At 49.4% G+C, this 10,729-nt stretch overlaps 1 pseudogene; it reads right to left on the bottom strand.

The window, feature by feature from the left end:
• Positions 1-928: 928 nt before the first annotated feature.
• On the bottom strand, positions 929-6,200 carry LOC134565003 (putative P2Y purinoceptor 10; annotated as a pseudogene).
• Positions 6,201-10,729: the final 4,529 nt, after the last annotated feature.

Here is a 10,729-nt window from a genome sequence, read left to right as displayed (position 1 = left end):
TTTATGCTAAAATGGCTCATCCTTAACATAGCACCCCAATAAGTTAACTTGGCCCATGAGAGCAGCTTTGAGAAAGCTGCAAAGCATAGGAGGGACTTTTCACACTGTGAACAGATTTTCCTTTCCCGGGCAGCTAGTTTGCTGTGACATTAAAGCCACGAGAGAACTGTTTTTCTTGTAAGAAGTCTCCATGGCATGGTAGAAGGGACTCCTCTCCCTAGGAGAGCTGATGGGGGGACTATTTTGGAGGTGATAGACTGACCTGGGTTCTAGGATTTGTCTCTGCATGTTGTCAGTGAGAAAGAAAAGAGGATTGGGGAAGGGGGAGAAGGTTTCATTCTGATTCTTATTATTTTTTTCCCTCTTGTGGTTTTGTTGATAGAGCTTTCTTAATACCCTTTAAAGTTTGGGCCTGCTTTGCTCTTCTCCTGGTCCTATCTCACAGCAGGGAGAGGGTAAATTATTCTAGTGGGTGCCCAACCCACCACAACATGTTTTTTGGCCACAGGAAATGTGGTGAATTACAGGAACCTGCAAAAAATGAGGTCCACTCTCCTGGTAAAATTAAAAGTTTAATAAAGGACAATAGGAGACAAAGACAACAAAGCAAAGTTTTTAACGGCCAGGTGCTTGGCATTCAGCCAAGAGCACACCTGCTATTTCAGAGACACCCTTTATATACCTTTTCTATTGGATCAGCCTAATGCATATTCATAAACAATTATGCATAGTCAAACTTTCCCCCAAACTAATTTACATGTTCCAAGAACTGTTTAGCATGACTCCTCCTCAGGTCCACCTTTTTAGAGCATGTGCATTTCTTGGCTGTGGTTTTAGTCCATTTTTATTATCACCTCCAGCTTGGGTTTTGGTCTGTACTTTCTTCAGACGGCAGGTGCTGATAGTTGGCATATCAGTAGCAGGGGTCTTTGTCATATGTTCATTGGATGTTATCCCAACCAAGCAGACAGTTCCATTAAAAGCATAACTATATTAGCTATTTTACTACTATGTCTAAGTTTCGTTAATAGCAGAAATAAAAATTATATCTTTATAGCAAAGTTACTTTAATATTATACATATAGTATCTATTTTAATATTTGCAAAAAGCAAATATATGTATTTATAACAAGCCTCAGCCAGGCTTGTTGTGCCTCTGACTCTGTGAGGCAAAGCAGCCCCTGCAGCCCAAGTCCTGGGTCAGATCCACCACCAGCCAGCTGGGAAAGCAGCTGGAATACTCTCCTCCTCACTGGAATGCCTGTTTTCTTCTCTTGAGATGCACACGGAGGTTTTGGAAGGTGTGAATTAATTTCACGCATGGGTTTGTGGAGGCCAAATGGATTGTCTTGGACTTTCATAAAACTGCAAGTTTTCCCTCATCTCTCTCTGCTCTGAGCTGTTGCTCTCTAGGCTGGCCCATCCTGACTGACTTTCCCTGGTAATTTAGCCCTATCTGGCAGCTGAACCCCACAGAAGGGGTTTAGCTCTATCCCAACCAAAGCCAGGACACTTTCCCCCACACCAGAAGAGACTTTCAGACAGTTATCTGATCCCCTGCACACCACAGGATTGAAAGTGTTGAGTGTGTGACCTTTCCTCACAGGCTGGGGCTGCAGTATGGAAAAGGAGCATTGGGGGCAACCTAAGGGAGTTCAGAGGGTGAGTGCGGCAGGAATATGTGGGGACCTGAGGTGCTTGGGGATGCCATCATGGAGATGGAGAATGTTATCCCTGATGGAGACACCAAATCCATGCTAAGGTTATGGGCAGGAGAGCCACTGTCATTCCTGGACACTCAGCAGCTGGAGCAGGTATTCCCATGCCTTGTCCATCTTCCACTACCTAGGACACCTTCCTGTGGAAGATCATCCTCAAAATACTTCTCAATCTAATAGAAGTGTGGTAGATTCAGAAATTAAATAAATAACCACTATTCAGAGTGAAAACAAGCAACAAATCTGTTTAAGAATAATAAAAGTTGCGCTCCTTTGCTTGAATCCTGATCCCAGGAGGAGTTGATCCCACGCAGTTTTCCAGGTACCAGTGATAACTACAAAACTCACCTGAAGTTCGCAAAACAGCCTCTATTTCCTTTGTGAGCATCAGTTCTTGGGAAGTAAAACCCACAGAATGAGCTACAGAGTTCCCGTAAGTGTCCTGCGGTGACTTTATGCTGCTTGTATCCCCAGTCGTCTGTTCGGTTTATGTTGGATATTATGTTCTGTACCTTTAAGACTGGATCTGAGAGCGAAGGGGGGAAGAAGCAAGCAGTTTGTTTGCAGAAACTGCACTCACTCCTCCTCATTATGCTCCTGGACTGTGTTGTCTGCAGCACAGACAGACAGCAGGACAGAGATCTCCTTTGCTTTAAGTTAGTTTTTAGCTAGCTGAGGCAGAGAAGTTCCCTGGACAGTTTTTTTTTTTCCTTTCCTTTTTCTTGGAACTGTTCGAACCTGCTCTGGACTGAAAACCCAGAAGAGCACCGGGAGCTCACACCTGTGGCCCACCGGGGCCCAGGATGGCATTTTCCAGCGCCAGAAGGACTGGGACTGATAAGAGACTGTGCGAGCTGAGCTACACCCACGGCAAGGACTTTTCTCAACTTTGCCATGTCTCTTCAGAGTGGCAAGAGGTTTTGTTTTGTGATATTGTTCATTTTTTATGTTTGTGGGCACTTTTTTTGTTAAATAAATAGTTTTTTCCACTTTTCTCTAAGGAGATTTTTTTTCCCAGACCAGTTGGGGAGAGGGGCCATTAGAGTTTGCTTTTCCAGAGGGAGCCCATTTGGAGGTTTCCTCCCAAATTTGCCCTAAACCAGGACAGATACATTTTATCCAGCCATTCTTATGGGATTTTGGAGATAGAGGAAGAGAACCTTTGTTTTACGCTAGAAGAGGTATCCTTAAATAGTACCCTAGCTAAACTGATATGGCCCATCTCTGCAGCTAATGGGAAAGTTGCTAAATGGGAGGGGAATGCACAGTTTGCAGAATTTTTTTGCGGGCGGCTGCAGATTTGTGACATGGGAGCCACCAGAGGACTGTTTTCTTGTGGGGATGTTTCCATGCGAGTTCTGAGAAAGACTCCTCTCCCTATGAACTGATGAAAGATTATTTTTAAATGGTGAAATTGACTGAAAATCACAGGTTTTGTCTCTTTATGTTGTTAGTGGGAAAGTGAACAGTTTGTGGGGAGGAGCAGTGGTTTTTTTTGAAAGTTTCATTTTGATTCTCATTCTCTTCTTTTAGTGTGTGTTAATAAACCTATCTTTATACCCTTCAAGTTTGAGCCTGCTTTGCTTTTCTCCTAAACCTATCTCACAGCAGAAAAGACACAAACCACTGCACTTGTCTTCACCTGATCAAGGGAGAATGGTGTGAAAGTGAAGGGACAGGAAACAGCTCCCAGTCACATGGAGGCTGAGCAAGGTCTGTAAAAATCCTCAAAACAAGCACTGAAACTTAATTCTTCTTTCCTGATAACTTTATATAGAGTGTAGCTTATGAGAGACTGATGAACAATTGTGTGAGGTCAACTCTACCCATGAGCATCCACCCCTTTGGAAGGGACTCCTTGCAGTGTGTAAACATTTATCAGAGAGAACATTTCTATTGACTCCAGTGTATCCTACTCAGCCCAAAATCATCATCTCACACCTGGGAGAAGAACCATAAGAGCTTATTGTATTTAATCAGTGTCATTGCCTTTTAGAGGGAAATGGTTGTTTAAACCCTAATTCTTGGCGTTTCCCTTTTTTTTTTTTTTTTTTTTTTTTGTAAACAGAGAAGTGGGAGAACACAATATACAGGAAATATTTGGCTGAGTCACATTTTAACTCAGTGGAACTGAGTGGTTGGAGTTAAAATACACATAGCAAGCGTTTCTGGTATTTCTTCTGGTTTTGTAGCAACTGTTGCAGGACTGTACAAATTGTTCACATTCTTTTGAAAATACACTGATTTCCAAAGGCAATAAATTGGTGACTGTTCAGCCAAATCCATCCCCAGGTATCATGAGATACCCTTGAAGTCACAGAGTGGGTGGACTTGACTGAAGAGCTGTAACTAATTAAAAGTAAGGGGCAAGTTAATCCTTACTTCTCACTGCTTTGCATAGCTACCCAAAATGTAAACATTAGGCTGATGACGGGAGCTGGTGGAAAAAAATCACAATAATTTATGAACTTAATTTCTGGTCTATCAGTGAAATCACCTTGACAAGGACTCCTCTCTTTTTTAAAAGATGCATCAACTGAATAGGCTGAGCTGAGCTTTTTTGGGGCAGATTCATCTCAGGTACCTCTGGACCACATACAGAAGGGAGTGAGAACCTGAGTGGTATCACCAGCACCATCTAACCCACCTGCACTGACTCCAGGACCACCACGGTCCTGCCCCAAGGTGTCCAAAGGCAAAAGCCACCAGCCCATGTCCCCCTTGCCTGTTTGGAGGGGAAGAAAGTCACCTGGAGGAAGGGAAGGCGCCACTCGGGATGTTTGAGGAGAATTTGTCTTGCAGAGGGTCTCACACCAGCTGCAGGTGCAAGTTCTGGGACATGTCAGCAATTAGGGAGCAAACAGAGCTGGGTGAGGAGGAAAAAGAGGAGCAGAGCAGGAAGGAGAGTGTGGAAAGGGGGAGCAGAGGTCACTGGTGACCAGTGGGATGCACCAAACCCAGAAGCACATGGAAACCACCTTCACATGTCCACAGCCCCCATTGCACAAACCACAATGTCCTTTGGTTGCTACTGGCCAGTTTTAGGTTCTTGTGTGGTTTTCCCAGAGAAGATCCTTCAGCAGATGTCAGTGTATGAATGTGGGATTGTCTCTGGCTTGATCATAGAATCTGCAACTGGGAAAGTAGAAGAAAAGTCTGGGACTTTTCCACCATTTCCCAGGAAAAGTTTTTTCACTCCCTCCTGTGTATTTTCTAGTTCATTGAGATCAGGTGGGGGTTGTACAGGGCAGGGTGAGTCACACTAATTGGGTCACTCACCAGATTCCAACATACCAGTCTTAGACAGGGTTTTATCTTCTATATACTGAAAACATTCCACTGCCACAAAACTCCCTTGGATAAACCTGCAGGATCTTCCACAACTGAGTTGGTAATGGAGTATCCCAGACCCGTCTCAGATTTCATATGAAATACCTTCGTTTTTTCCAAGTGGCTTTCTTGTCATTCCTTCATCGACAAGGCACTCTCTTTGTTCATGAGCCAGCTCCAGATGACCATGCTGCTGTGCATGGAAATCTGTTCCTGGAACTCAGAAGTCATGAAGAAATAGATGATGGGATCCAAGCAGTAGTCAAAGCTCGCAAGGCTCAGGCAGAAGGGCTGGGTGTAGAGTGTGATGGTGCTCAAGAAGCAGTCAGTGATGACATTCTCCTTCACCAACATGTAGAAGAAGTTGATGTGGTAGGGAGCAAAACACACATAGAACACAATGGCATACATGGAAACAATCCTGAGGGCTTTCCTCCTCTCCCCACTGTTTTCTTGAGGGACATGGAAGCCCTGGATGGACTCTCTTGTTTTCCACATGCAGAAGAGGATGATGACAAGCAGGCCCACAAAGCCCAGGAGCTCGGCAGTGCCAGTCATCAGCACCATGCCCACCTTGCTGTCAATTGGCTTCACCTGCAGGTCAGCAAAGCAGCTGGTGGTGTCAGCGCCCAGCCTGTGGCTCCTCATGATGGGGAAGGGCACACAGGCGGGCCCCACAACGAGCCATACCAGAGCACTGATGGTCATGTCTTAGCAGCGCTTCCAGCCCTTGGCTCAGAAGGGGTGCAGCAGGAACAGGTACCGCTGGATGCTGATGCAGGTGAAGAAGCAGATGCCAGTGTACATGTTGAGGTACTTCAGGTAGAAGCACAGCAAGCACAGGACATCCCCGAAGGGCCAGGTGTGGTTGCTGTAGAAGTAGGTCCGCAGGGGCAGTGAGAGGACGTGGGCCAGGTCGGCCATGGCCAGGTTGATCATGAAGATGACGGCTTTGCTCTTCCTGCTGAGGAACCAGCACAGGACGCACAGGACAGTGCTGTTGGCCAGGAGCCCCGGGATGAAGATGAGGGTGTAGGTGTTGGCTCAGAGGCTGCTCTTGAAGGTGGTGTCCTGACAGGAGCAGCTCCGGTTGCTCTGGGTCATGATTGGGTTGCTGGAACAGGCTGTGGTGGTGTAGGGTGGGTGGGTCATTCCTGTGGAGAGAAAAACAGGATGTGAAGGCAAAGGCACTGCAAGAGTTTTCAATGCTCACATCTGCATTTCCCATTTGGCTGTTCAGCACAAAGCAGAGGTTTGGGCGTGTTGTCTGCATGAAACATCCTGGAATTGTGTTCAGAGCTGCCCTGTCAGAGATCCCACTGTTCCCACAGGCATGGGAGACCATTCCTGGTGTGTCAGTCCCAGGAGCACAAATGAAGCTGTGCCACACTGATCATGGGGCAGCAGGAGAAGCTGCCCATCCTTTGGCCATCTCCTCAAGGTCTCCTGTGGTTTGGTCTCTGGGGGCAAGGCAGGAATACTGTCACCCTGGTTTTGAAGACTTTTCTAAGCCTTCTGTAATATTCTTCATATTGGAGTCAGAAATTTCACCTTATCACACTTACTACTATAAACACTGGCCATGTTTTGCTAACTCTTTCATTGTTTACATATTTCTAGGTGGGAGGAGAAAGGTGATTGACAGTTGGCTTGACCAATGTGGATTGAGAGGTGGAACTCCATCCTCCAATCCACGGGCACCATAGGAAATGTATAAAACTGAGTTTTGTAAATAAACTCGTCCCTTTTTCCTGCTTCGCTCACCAGCGTGTCCTCGTGTGGTTCTTTCCGTGTCCACTGTGACATCTGGTGACCTTGGTGTGTGTGGTAGGACTGTCTGGGTGAGCTCTGTCGGGCCTTTCACTCTTTGCCTAGGCTCTGTGGCTCTGTAGTGCCTTTCACTCCTTCCCTAGGCTCTGTGGCTCTGTAGTTTGGCGGGTTTACCCCCTTTTTTCTGCTGCAAAATGCCTTTCGGTACGGTCTTGAAAGAGGACTCCATAGCTTTGGATGTCTGGAAATCTATTATGGAACGAAAGCACGTTCCTGTTTCCTGGGCAGAACTTAAGGTTTTGTTTGAATGGGCCCGGGGGCGTGGCTTCTTTAGCGATCCAGCGGATGCATTTTCTGGGGAGGTGTGGGGCAGTTTGGGGGAGTGCCTCATGGACTCTCTCTCCGGTCCCCTCATGCTGGAGGCAGCCAGGTTGTTAGTTGAGTGGCCAAAGATTGATCTCTTTTTCCGGGATGATTTATTAAAATATGAATATCGATCTAATATCAATATCCAACTGTGACGGACAAAAGACCCTCTAACAGTTAAAGTTAGAAAGTGTATGTTTATTGCGACGCCGGGCAGCGCGTGGGATAGCTCCCTAATGCGCACTGAAAAGATCACAGGTAATTACAAAGCCTTTTATTTACAAAAATATTGAATACACAAAATACAAATGCATATTCATACCCCTCTCACTTCCTCTTCTCCGCTTCGTATGCTAATTGACAAAAAAGGCTATTAAGCATGCGTAGTTTGTTCCCTGAAATGGGTCGGTGGTTCTTTTGTGAGGAGTGGTCACCAAAAGGAGGAAGTAAAACGAGTCTTCCTCGTTCTAAACTTTCAACCTTTTCAATGCAGATGTGATTAATGGATGGTAGAACTCCCTGTTTCCTGTTTTCCAGGACTATTTCAGTGGGTTTCTGGAAACAGGTCTGGTGTTGTATTGATTAGTTTCTCTGTTTGACAAGCAATGAGTTATTAAATCCGGAGTAGCTTATCTTAAATCCGGTTTCTTTGAACCATCCTCTAACTTTTAACTGATTTCAGCAAAGCTTATCTATTCATTTCAACTAAATCAGCAACATCTATTGTTAACTGTAACCTTAGCTTTTCTCAAAGTTTCAAAATTAGTGTCTCAGGGAAATGGATCCCGCTAGCTCGGAGATCTCGGCAGATTCTCTGAGCGACCCTCCCTCTCCGGTGGTAGGTGGGGGGCCGCAAAGGAACGCGGCCGCGGTGTCGGACGTGGGATTTCCGTCCGAGCTCGATCCCCTGTCTCCGAGGTCGGAGGATTCTTTTCCTCCCACTCCGGCTGCTGTGCTGGAAGATTTGTCCCTCTCCGATTCGGATTTCGAATTTTTGGGGAACAAGGAAAGCCTGAGCCCGCCCTGGCCGCTCGAACAGCGAGAGGGCGGGGCCCCGCAGTCGTCACGGCCGGCCCCGCCCACTCCTGCGCCACGGTGCCGGAGAGCGGGAGTGGGAGAGCCTTCCATTCAAGCCTTCCCAGCATTGACGGGCGGGGAGGAACCCGCGGCGCGGGCCCCGCCCCTTGTAGAGCATGATTCTATTACCATGCTCTGCCCGAACTGCGGAACTTCCACGACTTATCCTCTGGATACGTCAAGGGTGGAGCCGCCCCCCGCGCCGCCCCACTTGGGCGCCGAGGGTGGCTCCTTGGGCGCCTCTGCGCCTGCGCCGCCTCTGCAGAGCGTGCAGGGGGCGGGCGCAGCTGGAGGCGGGGCCTGTATCGGCTTTTCGCCGGCCCCTGTCCTGTTGGGTGGGCAGTCCGTGCATTCCCTTTCGGGGGGGCTGCCGCTTGCCATTGGCCGGCGGAGCCTCGGTGAAACCTTACTCGGCGGGATCCCGGACCGAGCGGCGGCTGGCTCGGGCAAGGGCGGAGCGGCGCCGATCCCCACTCCCTTCCTGGGTTCCCCTCCCACTGCACCGGCCGCGCCTGAGGTGCTGACCACGGCGCGCGGCGAGGGTGCAGTCCCGCGAACTGCGCCTGCGCTGTTTATAGCGGCTCGAGACAGGGACGCAGCCCCGCGGGCAGCGCCGGTGCCCGCCCCCCCGTCCCCCCCCGTCCCCCCCCCCCCCCCCCCCCTGCGCTGCGTGCGCAGGCGCCCTTGACCACGGCGCACAGTGGAGCGATAGCTCGGCCAGCCGCACCCGTCCCAGCACATTGTAATCTGCCTGCACGGGGCTCGGGGATTCTATTGGAACCTACGCCTACTGAAGAGCCCTATACCCGTGCTGCGGCGGGCGCAGGCACCGCCGGGGCTGCGGCAGAGCCAGCGGGCCCACCCCCGCAGCCTCCCACCGGCGCTGCGCCTGCGATGGGAGCGGGCGCTACAGTTTTTAATTTCAGCGCGGGTGGGGACGCAGCTGGGGTCCGGCCGGCCCTTCCCAGGGCCAAGAGACCCCGCGCTCTGGGATCCTCCACCTGGACACTCCCTCCTTGTAATGTCACAGTGCGGCCGAAGGACCACGAGCGATTTTGGGAGGAGGTTAAAGTCAAGATGGAGGAAGTGGAGGAATGCATGTATACACATCGTCCTCCGGAGTCTGAAAAGAGGCTCTTTAGCTCTACTGATGTTGTTTCTGACGCTGCTGGACCTCCGGTGTCTGACATTCAGCTGGCCCCCAGCCAAGTGTCTGCCTCTGTCCCTGTGGAGCCCACGGGACGGGATGTGGCAGGTCCTGCCACCCTACCAGGAGGTCTCCAGGCTTTCCCTGTCATAACAGGTGTTACCCATAACACCCACCAGCCTTTGCATTGGAAAGCCTTGATGGAGCTTCATGATAAGGTGGGGAAATATGGCCTGGGGTCTAGTGAAGTAATGCAGATGCTCAGGTTTTTCAACGGTCATCTTTTAACGCCTTATGACATCCAGAGTCTAGCTCTGGCTCTGTTTCCACCTGTTGAATATGAAATTTTCGAATCAAAATGGAGTCAGCTAGCAATCAGAACAGTGCAGCAAAATGCCACATTAGGCCCAATGATGTCAGGCGCACGGTTGATACCGATAAGCTGCTGGGCACTGGAAATTATGCCGATGCCAATGGACAAGTTGGGTTTGCGCCCTTGGTGCTTGAGCAGTGCCAGCAGATAGGCATGGCAGCTCTGGTTCAGACCATAGCAATGGCTGCTCCAGAGGAATCGTTTGCCACAATTGTTCAAGGAGCTGATGAGCCATTCCTGCATTTTGCAGGAAGGCTGACTGCTGCAGTGGAAAAGCAGGTCGGTGATCCCGAGGCTAGGAAGGTATTACTTAGGCACCTGGCCCGAGGCGACTGCAATACTGATTGCAGGAGGATCATCGACGCACTTCCTGGTGATCCGTCCATCGCTCAGATGGCAGAAGCCTGTGCAAAGATAAACACACGTAGCCGCAAGTTGATTGCCTTGGCTGATGCTGTGCAGTCGCCTGTGGCTACGGCTGTACAACCAGCCGTAGCCACTGTGATGCAGCCTGCTTGGATAGTCTCTCAGGTCAGGCTGCAACATCAGGGCAGTCCCAAAACCAGGAAAAAACGGGAAGAAAGTGCAGAAAACCATGGCCCCCTTGTTTCTGTGCGCTCGATGCGGAAAACCAAATCACTATGCAAATAATTGCAAGGCTACGGTGCATGCCAATGGGCATCCCCTTCTGGCGTCGGGAAACACGAAACACAGCGCGAAGCAGAGGCGCTCAGACACAAGTGTCTCTGCCCCCGCCCGAACCGATGGAGGTCTGCTTATCAGGCTTGCAGCCAGCACCCGTGGCTCAGCAGGTGTTGACATCTGCACAGCAGAATCTGTCCTCATAAATTTGGACAAGATACACAGGGTCCCCTTGGATGCCTTTGGTCTTTTGGGTGATGGCATGAGTGCTTTCCTCATGGGGAGGTCTAGTGCTATCATTCAGGG

The sequence above is a fragment of the Prinia subflava genome (assembly GCF_021018805.1).
Source record: "Prinia subflava isolate CZ2003 ecotype Zambia chromosome W unlocalized genomic scaffold, Cam_Psub_1.2 scaffold_31_NEW, whole genome shotgun sequence".
NCBI classification, from domain to species: domain Eukaryota; kingdom Metazoa; phylum Chordata; class Aves; order Passeriformes; family Cisticolidae; genus Prinia; species Prinia subflava.
Note: the sequence above shows the minus strand (reverse complement) of the source record. Positions and strands in the feature narration are given on the sequence as shown.